We start from the raw sequence: 12,734 nt of genomic DNA on the forward strand, positions 1-12,734 counted from the left end.
ACACTTGACGCAGCAAGTAAGACTGTGCCACACATAGTTAAAGGCGCCAAAGCTGTGCCCAAGGGACACACCCATGCACAAGTGCACTGTGAGTGGAATGCAAGACAGATCCAAATTCCCAGAGGAAATGTTCCAACTTTGAAACTGATGAAACATGGATGTTGCATGGACCAAAATTAACATTGTCTCTCTCACACACAGGTCAACCTCGTGGTTCACCCCCCAACACTGGGGGGGGAAGACTCACAGGACCCGGCTCTGCGGGAGGCCGATCCCACCGGCAGCGACGACTCTCACCACTCTGTGGACGACCCCGACCAACCTGGCCCCTCTGGTGTCCAACAACCTGCTGCACCTGCGTCAGGTACAACGGGGCCAACCACCACCCCCACTCCTGCCACATCCCAGGAGACACCCAGGATCCCTGCCCCACCACCACAAAGCAGCCAGGCTGGCAAGGAGGGACACGGTGTCCCTGGCACCCAGGAGGAGGCAGGCGACAACGCCAATGCCACCCCTCAGGGGTCCCGGAGACCCGATGTGCCCACAAGGGCAGGCCAGGTGCAAGTGGGCAGGGGTGGTGGGAATGGAGGACGGCGGAGGCGCCAGCCTGACCAGTTGGCTGGGGATCCGGTATATTCCCATGTCCGAAACATCCTGGACACATACCGGCAGGACACCATGGGCCTGGCCCAGGTTGTGTCCGTCCTCGAGGGGATCAAGACCCAGCAGGCCCAGCAACATGCGGAGCTACATGCCTGTCTACTGCAACACCAACGAAGGATGGAGGACGGACAGGCTGAGCTCGTGACGGCGTACACGGGAATTCACGATACACTCCGTCGGATGGCCGACAACATGGGCTACCCTCCCCGTGCCAGAAGGCGTAGAACATCACCACCCACAGGGAGGGATGAGGAGGAGGAGGAAACATCCAATGGAGCATCCCAGACATCGTCACGGCCTGCGCCTGAGGGCCCCCGCAGGAGGGCGGGTCGTCCACGGAAAAGACCGTGAGGGTCGGCGCTACAGCACCATCTCCCAGGAGCAACAGCAGCACAGCATCAAAAGACATTCTCTGCCACATGGCCTTGCTGGTCACTGTCTGACCAATGTTGACAAAGACTGTGGCATGGACTCTGAGGATTTCAAATGGCAAGGACACCAACTCCCCTACTGAACTTTGGATTCCAAACACCCGGAAAGCCCCTCATGTCATACCCCCCCCCCCACTAAAATAAAAAGTCACACCATGATGAGAAGATGCCTGCTGGTTGCATTATTACCTTACATGTGTCTTGTAAAGTCTAACCATGCCTGAGTTCTCTTTTGACTTCAACCATCCACACCCTGGGGCATGAGTCTGGCACAGGACACACGGGTCACAGTGTATTAGGCAAGACAGACATGGAGCACCATACACACCCGTGATGGGCCCAACCAGCTGAGGGGGTGGCCGCACAACCGTGCTGACAGACATATTGAGTGCAGCAACAGTCATGCGCAGAGGTCAGGGATCATGTCCAGTGTCCTGGGGGGCACCCAGGTATGTGTAGACAGGTGGCAGAACCATGTCCTGCAAGCTTGAGTCCGGTGGATGCACATAATGGGGGCCTGGCCAACGTTGGATGCATGGGGATGGCACATGTCACAATACCCACACAGTCATGGACATCATGCACAATACACAGTCACATCCCACACACACAGCTTGCATGTTGCTACTCGACACATAGACACATAGCCACTATCAGGGAAAACCATGCCAGACATGCTGGATGCACCGTGGCAACACACCAGCATTGACTGAGAAGAGGCACCTTGGAGGCATAGGGACACCTTTATTAGTCATGTTTTCGGGATTGCAGAGGCAACTTGAAGTACACATGAACACTTCATGTGGAGAAACATGTGGGTCCAACACTGGCACCCCCCTTCTGCAGCACAAATGCGTGATAGCCATGGAACTGGCACACAAGCGTCGGCTAACAGCTAAACACCCACAGCTGCTCACGGAGAGCCTGCCATACACCATTGATCAGCTGATGTGGAAGTCCCACAGCATGTCAAGCCAATGCAAACCGTATGTGTCCGAGGGCAGTGTTACACACATTGATGCCATCATCACAATCCACTATCCCATCACTGATGACTGTCAACAAGTCTGACCATCTATTCAGGTGTACCCAGCTGCATGTAATGTGTACCATGGTGATGCGACATGTCTGCAGAGGAACCAAACATTGACAGGGGCAGTGTGCATACATCGTGAACAACTGCCACACCCAATACACCCCTGATGCATCCCTTACCCTAAGGAGACTTCCAAACTTGTCCGTGCCTGTAACGCTGAGTCAGCACACGATGACGTGTCCATGAGGAATAGCAGTGCCACAACAATGCAAGCAGCAGACGGCATGTGCAAGTACCTGGGGAAGAGAGACACACAAGAAGTCAGCCACAAAAAGCACAGCCACTTGCATGTGCATTTACTCGACACATGTATGGATGACAACATGCTAGGTCACAATTATGACTGGGGAAATACAACCATCACTGGCACCATCACTCCAGTGACACACCCACACACACCTCTGACTCACGTGCCATACATGCAGGTGGAGACACACATCACAACACATGCCACACGGGGACCAACGTGCACACTCAGACACTGGTACTCACCACTAAGCAAAGAAGTCGCGTATGAGCCGAGTCCGGATGTCCTCTTGCAGCTCCACATCCTTCACATCACTAGCCCCATTGCCAAGCCCTTCGTCCTCCACGGGTGGATGGTCCTCGTCATCTTGATCCAGGATGAGTGGCACAGCTTTCTCAACTGCCATGTTGTGCAGCATGCAGCAGACCATGAAGATTTTGCAGACCTTCGCCGGGGCATATGGGAGTGCGCCGCCGGTCTTGTGTAGGCACCTGAATCGGCTCTTCAGCAGGCCAAACATCCTCTCTATCACTCGCCTTGTCCCGCCATGGGCGGGGTTGTAGCGGAGCTGGGCCGGCGTGATGGGGTTGCGGAGAGGTGTGATCAGCCATGGCATGTTGGGATAGCCAGCGTCCCCTACATGGGAAGCACATGGACATCGTTAGAACAGGAGAAGCGGTCGTGCTGGAAGTCTACGCAAAATACAGGACAGACAGACTGTACCCACCAACAACACATGCTCGTTCGTTGCGCAGCTGCGTCATCATTTCAGGCATCCTGCTACGCCTCATGATGTAGGCATCGTGTGCTGATCCTGGGAAACGAGCACAGACATGTGAAATCACCATGTTGGACAGACACACCACAAGGGCATTGATGGAGTGGTAGTGCTTGCGATTGCGGTACGCTACCTCCTGTGCGTGTGGTGGTACCAAAGCTACATGTGTCCCATCTATGGACCCAATGACATGGGGCATCCCTCCCAGGGCATAGAATCCACGCTTGACCCCAGTCAACATTTCAGGGGTTGGGAAATGGATAAACTCATCCAGGTGAATCAACATGGCCTCTAAGAAATCATGCAGCACACGGCAGAACATGCTCTGGGACATGCCACCAACATGAGCTATGGTATTTTGAAAGGTACCCGTGGCTAGAAAATGTAGGGCTGCCATTACCTTCAGCTTGAGTGTCAGTGCCGTAGGATACCTGTGCAGCGGTTGCAGGTGTGGTGCCAGTCTCGCCGTCAAATCCAGAATCAACCGTTGGGGGAAGCGGTAGCACCGGATACAATCATTCTCCCGCATGTCAGCCAAGTCCGGAATTGGTCGGGGAAGAGGCGGCGCTCTGCAGGAATTTGGAAGTGACAAGGAAGAGTGAGTGCACCACAACAACAAATAATTTGTCGTGAGCACATGTTGATCTGTCTATACACATATGCGACATACGGAGTGAGGTATGTGCCACATGCCCTGGACACGTATGGCTGGCAGGTGACACTCCTACCAAGACCCAGCTACACACGCAGATTGAGAACCTCCACATGCCATGGCATGGGATTAGCTGTGTCCCAGTGCAAGTGAACAGCCAGACGCAAGACAGGAGTGACATACACCCACACATCAGCAGAAGTAGGATGTCGATTGCAGAGACTGGTAGCGGAACACTAGAGCCACAGGTCACATGACATTACACTAGGACAGGCCACACACCTTGCCATGAAGGTGCACATGTGATGACTCACCACACATTCATAGAGAGGATGCAGACATGTCCTTGTTACGCTACTCCGTGTCCCATGCATACATACGCACCTCACATCCGATACCACATGTGGCATGGTGTGCGGAACAGTGTGCCATGGCCATCTACACACAGACACATGTTGGTTGCTGCAACGGCTGCAGCTTTTGAGGGAGCTCAAACATCTACCTAATGTGAACCCCCCACACATACATGACATAGTCACATCGTGCACCGTGGGTAGTGACATGTCAGGTGTGGTAACCCCTGTACCGGGCCTCAGGGGACACTTCCGTGTGTTGGTGTCCGTGCCATGCCAGTGACGCTCATGCCAAGTGTGCAGTACGACATGCACACATGTCAAAGGAGTCAAGGGCATGCCTGGCACACATTGCACCGTCACACATTACATATGTACACATCTCATCATACATCTGGTGCCTTCTCCACTCAGGAGTATTGTGCCACATCACAGCCTTTCACACCTGTGCCCCACACATGTAGTACTGCCCAGACAATGCCTTGATGTCCATCCATGGACAAGTATGTCAGCCCTATCCCTTCCTGTGTGCTGCCTGTCACCACTGTGATGTGTGAAAAACACCGTACTTCTGCTAAGAGGGCCTGTGTACCTTCCCGTATCACTATGGGAGTGCTGCCGTATGTGTACCCATCGTGATGGTGATCGTACAGGCGTGTGTACGGTCCGTACCACTACGGGTACGCATACGCAAGAACACTCATAGTGGTACGGCCCGTACACGCGTGCCTACGCTCCCTATCACTATGGGTGTCCTCGCGTATGCGTACTCGTAGTGGTACGGCCCGTACACACGCCTGTACGCTCCCTATCACTATGGGTGTCCTCGCGTATGCGTACTCGTAGTGATAGTGAGCGTACAGGCGTGTGTACGGGCCGTACCACTACGAGTACGCATACGCGAGGACACCCATAGTGATAGGGAGCGTACAGGCGTGTGTACGGCCCGTACCACTACGAGTACGCATACGCGAGGACACCCATAGTGATAGGGAGCGTACAGGCGCGTGTACGGGCCGTTGCTATGCATTTGGGGTGCCCTAGGGCCCCGGAACGCACCGTACCTGTGTGTGAAGCTCCAAATTACATAGGGGACACATGAGGGACAAGTATTAAGGCCTACATGCATGCTGGTTGTCATGGAGACCAAGTTTTAAGTTTGAATTTGTTCTGGAAGGTGCACAGCAGAAGTCAGTTGGAATGAATCTACTTTGTTGCAATGTGTTTGTGGGGTTGACATCATGCTGACGAAAAAAAAACAGAATAAGAACCCACTGACTGCTAGGTTTGAAGGGATTGGAGGAAACATAGGATGCAAATGTGAGTGACCAATCACTCTGCACTCCTGTGCATGAAATGGGCCAGCAAGGCAGATATAAGGCAGCCAGGTCCCATGAGGGAGCACTTGCCTGCACATCTCTGTATTCCACGACCCAGCTGCTGCTACTGAGTCCCTGGAACCATGTCAAGGGCTGTGGAGAGGTCACAGCCATTCATCCTGGAGGAGAACATGGCTTTGGTGGATGTGATCCTCCCACAGTACCCCATGCTGTATGGGTGACCAGGTTATCAGGTGAGTGCAGTGTCCACTGGCACAGACTGTGTCCCTTTTTTGTGACTGTGACTTCTGCCATTGTGTCCAGGTGTGACACACATGCTATGTACTGTAGGGGGGTCCCAGGGGGGGAATGCCTGATGTCTCCCAGCAGTGGCCAGAGACAGGAGGGGTGGGTGCCTATCACTCCCAGCAGTGCCCAGAGACAGGAGGGGTGGCTGCCTATCACTCCCAGCAGTGCCCAGAGACAGGAGGGGTGGGTGCCTATCACTTCCAGCAGTGCCCAGAGACAGGAGGGGTGGGTGCCTATCACTCCCAGCAGTGCCCAGAGACAGGAAGGGTGTGTGCAGAGTCCTCCCAGCAGTGCCCAGAGACAGGAGGGGTGTGTGCGGAGTCCTCCCAGCAGTGCCCAGAGACAGGAGGGGTGTGTGCAGAGTCCCCCCAGCAGTGCCCAGACATATGAGGGGTGGGTGCCTATCACTCCCAGCAGTGCCCAGGGACAGGAGGGGTGGGTGCCTATCACTCCCAGCAGTGCCCAGAGACAGGAGGGGTGGGTGTGATGCACAGTGTGAGCCTGGATCATTGATTGTGTCGTTGCCCTCATTCCACCTGTGTACTTTCAATGGCACGTACTGCTTTTGCCCTTCCCCAGAGGATCATGTCCCTATGACAAAGGTGCAATGCGTTGGATGCATACTATGCCTTGTTGTAAACAGCAAATTTGTTCTAATATGTGTCTCTGTGACATGTGCCAGGTGTATTGATGTAGTGTCACTTGTTCATCCTCACAGGTAGACGCCTCTGCCAAGGAGCACATATGGCTGACCGCCGTCAGCGCTGTGAGGAGTGCGGATGGTCGGAAGCGGCGCCTGTCCCAGGTGAGGAAACGCTGGCAGGATATCCGGTGCTGGACGCGGAGGATCGCACGGGTCCTGCTGGGGGACTCACCTGAGAGCCATAAGAACCGCGGGCGCCACCGTCTCTCCCACATCCACAAGCGTGTGCTGGCGGTGGTCTTTCCAGACTTGGACAGGCGCCTACAGGAGATGCAGCAGCAGGAAGGGGGTAGGTACATGTGTGTTTGTTGTGTTTCACCAGCATTTGTACGTGCACTGTTCCATGGATACACTGCCAGGGTTTTATGGTGCTGTGCAGATCCTGTTACCCACAGTGTTGCAGTGCTCTCCTGCCTCCCTTCCCCTCCTTGCAATGTGTTCCCTGGTCTGTGTGTAGTCACTCCGTCACAAGGTTATGTAGCCTGGCACCTTCTCAAAATGTACTATGCCTCCAGCATCATGTGTGGGGGTGGTGTGTAACAGGTTTTGGGACCTTGCCTGTGCCCTGTCCCGTTCTGGACTTGTGGGTTCCATGTCAGTTGGCACTAATGCTGAGTCCAGACATGGGAGTTAATCTCTCAAGTGCGAGGCCTTCCAGCACGCATGTCCTATGTGGTGGCCTGTGACATGATGTGCATGAGTGTGCGGTACGCATAGTCCAGGGATGTTAGCGTGTGTTGCAGTCATTCCCATTCAGGAGCATGGAGTTGTGTGGCCACTACTGTCCCCAGGGGTATATTTACCTAGGTCTCATGTGTGTAATCTGAAAATGTCGAAAATCTCTGTGTCTACAGCATAGGTTGTGCTCTGTGCCATTGTCCCCTGGCACCATGTATATTGACGTGAAATGTAGTACAAGTGTCCACTGTCCAGCCTGACCTGATTTTCCCAGTACATACTCACGGTGGCCATTGCCTGTGTGTCTTGTTACAATCATCTCATGATGCCCATTTGTACATGATTATTTGGACAGGCGCACCTTGGGTATTTTGTGTGCAATATAGAATTTTTGCATCCCATGTGTATTTCACCCAGACTAAGAGATGTACGTGCTTCCTGTGTCTCCAAAGAATTGTCTCATGTAGGGGGTGGGTGGTGCGGGCATGGCCGACATGTCAAGACCTGAAATCTCCTTGCTAGGACTGGCCAGTGTATGATGTTTGCCTGGACATACACTCAAGGTGCAGTGTGCCAGTCAGGGTGGGCATGTTATCAGTATTACCTATGCTGCATGTGCCTCTAGTTCCTGGCTATGGTCCCAGCTCATCCCTATTTCCTGCCACGCTGTGTGGTGCCGATGCAGTGCTGGATTGTCCCCAGGGCCTTGCTCCTCAGTCAAAATTCCATGTCATCTCATTTGCTATTGTGTCATGCTCTCCATAGTTTTTCCGTGGCATGGTGGGTCAAACAACTGTGTCTTGCAGGGCCTACATATGTACCTTGTTTTGTAGTTGTAACTCTTCTTTTGTTTCAGGCTATGCACTGTAACCTAAGTAGATTGGACTCATGTGACATATGTATACAGGTGTATGATTAATTTCTGTCTCTTCACCCTGCCCACAGCATCGTCGGGGGACACGGAGGGAGACATGGACACAGACGGCGCAGAGGGACCGAGCACCAGTGCCAGCGGTGACATCGGGGCTGGCACATCGAGTGGGACTGAGGCGGAGGAGAGTGCAGCCGGGGACCTGTCGACTGGCACAACAGAGTATGAAGCTGACGGGTCCGAGGATGATCTCTCCGAGTGGGCGGTGGCTGCACCACCATCTGACAGCAGCCCTACATCTCGCACCGCCCCCTCCATTGGCATCAGCCACCTCCCACGTGCTCGTGTCCCTTCCCAGCGTGCCCAGTCACCGCATGTCTCCTTCCTGCCAGGCACCGCACCCCCTGCCCCTGTCTCCACTGCTGCCGCCAATGCCGAGTCTGTGGACATCCAACGGCAGTTGCAGGTTGGTCAGACTGCGATCCTTAATGTCCTCCATGCCCACAGCCAGGTCCTCAACAACATGGAGGCATACTTGGAGGGCATTCATTCATCGCAGGCTGACCAACGCAACTTGCTGAGGTCCATAGACTCGACACTGACTGCAGCAGTGGGTCTCCTGCAGCGCTACGTCCCACCCCCTACCCCTGCCCCTTCCACACTTCCCACTCCCATACCTGTCCCACATACACCCAGACGTCAGCATTCACCCACCACAACAGACACAGGCACCACACCAGCAGGGAAGTTCCGCCGCACACCTCCTGACACGCACACACAGGGTGTAGTAGGCACACCCACTGGGTTGGGGGGCAAATGTGTGACACGCAGCCAGAGTGGGAGTCCACATTCCACCCAATCCACTCCCTCCAAATCCCCTCCCCTCAGCTCTCCTGGCCACATCTCCCCCAAAGACTCCTTCATGGCCGCTCTGTCCCTGAGCCCCACATTGACACCACCCCGCAAGCGGTCAAGGAAGTCCACGGTCAGGGTGCTTGAGTCCCCCCCTGTCCACACCCTCCCCCAGTGGCGCTGCGACCCATCCCTCTGACCCCCCCCCTCCTTGGGGCCTGTGGTTCCTTCGGGTGCAGGGGAGTCCCTGGAGGACCTTGCCAAGGTGTGCAGCGCGCTCCTAGAATCCACCTTTGGCCCTACCCCACCCCCTGTGGTGGAGTCCTCCATCCCTGCACCCACGTCGCCTACCCTTCGCCCTCCTGTCCCTGCGGTGCCTGTGTTTTCCCCCCCACATGATGCCCTCACCCCTGTGGAAGACGACGGCTTGTAACTGTGCAGGCAAGCTAGGGGACACGCATCCCACTGTGTCCCCCATCCAGCTGTGACTTCTGGACTGCCCTATGGGCTTTGTAATTATTGAACTTTCTACGAACAAACAATTTTTGATAATGCTGATTAAAGCCATTTTTGTTTCCTTTGAACACTACTGCTTTACTGATATTGCTGTTGGTGCGGCTGCTACATGAATTTGGGTGGTGATCATGTGTTGGGTGTGTGGGAAATGTAGTAGTGTGCTGGTCATAGGGGGGACCCTGGTATCTGTGTGCCATCACACGGTGTTAGCTAGGTTTCTCTGTCCATGTACGCAGTTGCTGCATGGTGGAATTGTACCAGAGTGTATTACTTCCTCTGTGTACCCTGACATCTTCCCTGCAGGGTGTTCCCAATATGTGGTGCTGAGCTGTGTCTACATCAGCTGGGTGTGTGACGGACTCCTTCAACTTTGCACATGCATGCTGAGCGATGTCTCCACCTGCATCATTCGTGGCATCCTTGGTAGTCATAGTACTTGTGTGTGTGGACTATTGACATGACTTCATGTGGACATGTTTTCTTTTCGGCGCTATGCATGCGTATACTCCCAGCCTCACACACATGTGGTACATGTACTGCAGGGTCTTTGTGCACCTGACTGACATTTGTGGGCATGGTATCTGTGGCTACTCCACCCTTTGCGTTTCATGGGCACTGCTGTGAGTGTTAGGCACACACCCCTCCTGTGTCTGGGCACTGCTGGGAGGACTCTGCACACACCCCTGCTGTCTCTGGGCACTGCTGGGAGGACTCTGCACACACCCCTCCTGTCTCTGGGCACTGCTGGGAGGACTCTGCACACACCCCTCCTGTCTCTGGGCACTGCTGGGAGGACTCTGCACACACCCCTCCTGTCTCTGGGCACTGCTGGGAGTGATAGGCACCCACCCCTCATATGTCTGGGCACTGCTGGGGGGACTCTGCACACACCCCTCCTGTCTCTGGGCACTGCTGGGAGTGATAGGCACCCACCCCTCCTGTGTCTGGGCACTGCTGGGAGTGATAGGCACCCACCCCTCATATGTCTGGGCACTGCTGGGGGGACTCTGCACACACCCCTCCTGTCTCTGGGCACTGCTGGGAGGACTCTGCACACACCCCTCCTGTCTCTGGGCACTGCTGGGAGTGATAGGCACCCACCCCTCATATGTCTGGGCACTGCTGGGGGACTCTGCACACACCCCTCCTGTCTCTGGGCACTGCTGGGAGTGATAGGCACCCACCCCTCCTGTGTCTGGGCACTGCTGGGAGTGATAGGCACCCACCCCTCCTGTGTCTGGGCACTGCTGGGAGGACTCTGCACACACCCCTCCTAATTCACAATATGTACGCTTCGAACATACACGGGTGTGGGTTCGCTCCATGCATACGGCGGGTGAGGGTACGGGTCGTACTTACACTGTTGGGGTGGGGGGTTCGCTCCATACGTACGCGGGTGAGGGTACGTGTCGTACTTACACTGTTTGGGTGGGGGGTACGCTCCATACGTACGCGGGTGGGGGTATGTGTTGTACTTACACTGTTGGGGTGGGGGCTTTGCTCCATACGTACGCAGGTGGGGGTACGTGTCATACTTACACTGTTGGGGTGGGGGGTACGCTCCATACGTACGCGGGTGGGGGCACATGTCGTACTTACACTGTTGGGGTGGGGGGTTCGCTCCATACGTACGCGGGTGGGGGTACGTGTCGTACTTACACTGTTGGGGTGGGGGGTACGCTCCGTACGTACGCGGGTGGGGGTACGTGTCGTACTTACACTGTTGGGGTGGGGGCTTCGCTCCATACGTACGCGGGTGGGGGTACATGTCGTACTTACACTGTTGGGGTGGGGGTACGCTCCATACGTACGCGGGTGGGGGTACATGTCATACTTACACTGTTGTGGTGGGGGGTTCGCTCCATACGTACGCGGGTGGGGGTACGTGTCGTACTTACACTGTTGGGGTGGGGGGTACGCTCCATACGTACGTGGGTGGGGGTACGTGTCGTACTTACACTGTTGGGGTGGGGGGTACGCTCCGTACGTACGCGGGTGGGGGTACGTGTCGTACTTACACTGTTGGGGTGGGGGCTTCGCTCCATACGTACGCGGGTGGGGGTACGTGTCGTACTTACACTGTTGGGGTGGGGGGTACGCTCCATGCATACGCGGGTGGGGGTACGGTCCGTACATTGCCGTACCGACGCTGTGGAATGCTTGTGCGGGCCATCCCCAGGCCTTTGCCACGTGGGTACGTGCTGTCCCGCAATTGTTGGGGTGACGTAGGTGTGGGCATGGTACGACTCGTACCCACGCTCTTAAGGCTTGGGTACGGGACGTACCTGTATGGTTGTGTTGCCGGTTCGCGTCGTGAAGAACTTCCGTTGTGGCGGTCGCTGGCTTGGCTGGACACGCCCCCACCCCCTCGTAGTGACCAGGGCCTGAGGGTCAGGTATGTCCAGGGCATGTGTGCTGTGTGACTTTGGTGGGGGTTTTGTGGCCTGCCCTGGTCCTGCCACCCCCCCCTTTCCTCCCTCCCTTTGTTGTTCTGACCTTCTGCGGCGTCTGCGTCGGAACCTGTAGAGGAGGTCGACTGCTATGAGGGCCGGGATGACACGTAGGTTCGGGTCCATGTCTGTCCGTCGCGTACAGGTACTCCTTGTTCGCGTCGTCCTGATTTCCCGGCAGTTTTTGGCAGCCAGAAAATATTCACCGTGCGGGATGACGTGGGTGCGATTCGTAATTCCTGGTTCGTGAATGGCAGGCTGCGTGCGTCCCGACGTCACGTCGGCGCTTTCCCGGATCGCATTTGTATGTTTAGTTTCGTCGGTCGGGGTTTTGTACGATTCGTACGGAAATGGTGTTTTCGTGCGAATCGTAATTCCATGTTGGTATATTTTGATGACCGGGTACGCGTCGGACAGAGAATATGCTCCGTCCGACGGTTCGTACCCGGTTTTTACAGGATCGTGATCGGCACCATTATGTGCATAGTGCACAGTACTCAAGGAAGTTTCCAATGTGGCGTACAGCTACAAAGGCTTTTCACATTTAAAAATACAACCCTAATGGGGAAACTATCAATTGCACCCATCATAATTCAAATGGAACAATAATATGAGATGCCCACATGAACAATAAACTAAAGAGACAATAAGGCAAGGTGAAAGGTACCTAATACTCAATATACAATACTGTATTTCTCTTGGATACAGCACATAACTCTGCTCATAGCCTCTACAGACACAGTGTTATAGATATTAAAGATATAATCATAAAGAAAAATAGAAATAAAACAAATAACCTATTATGATACAACA

The sequence above is a fragment of the Triturus cristatus genome, chromosome 5_2, assembly GCF_964204655.1.
Source record: "Triturus cristatus chromosome 5_2, aTriCri1.1, whole genome shotgun sequence".
NCBI lineage: Eukaryota > Metazoa > Chordata > Amphibia > Caudata > Salamandridae > Triturus > Triturus cristatus.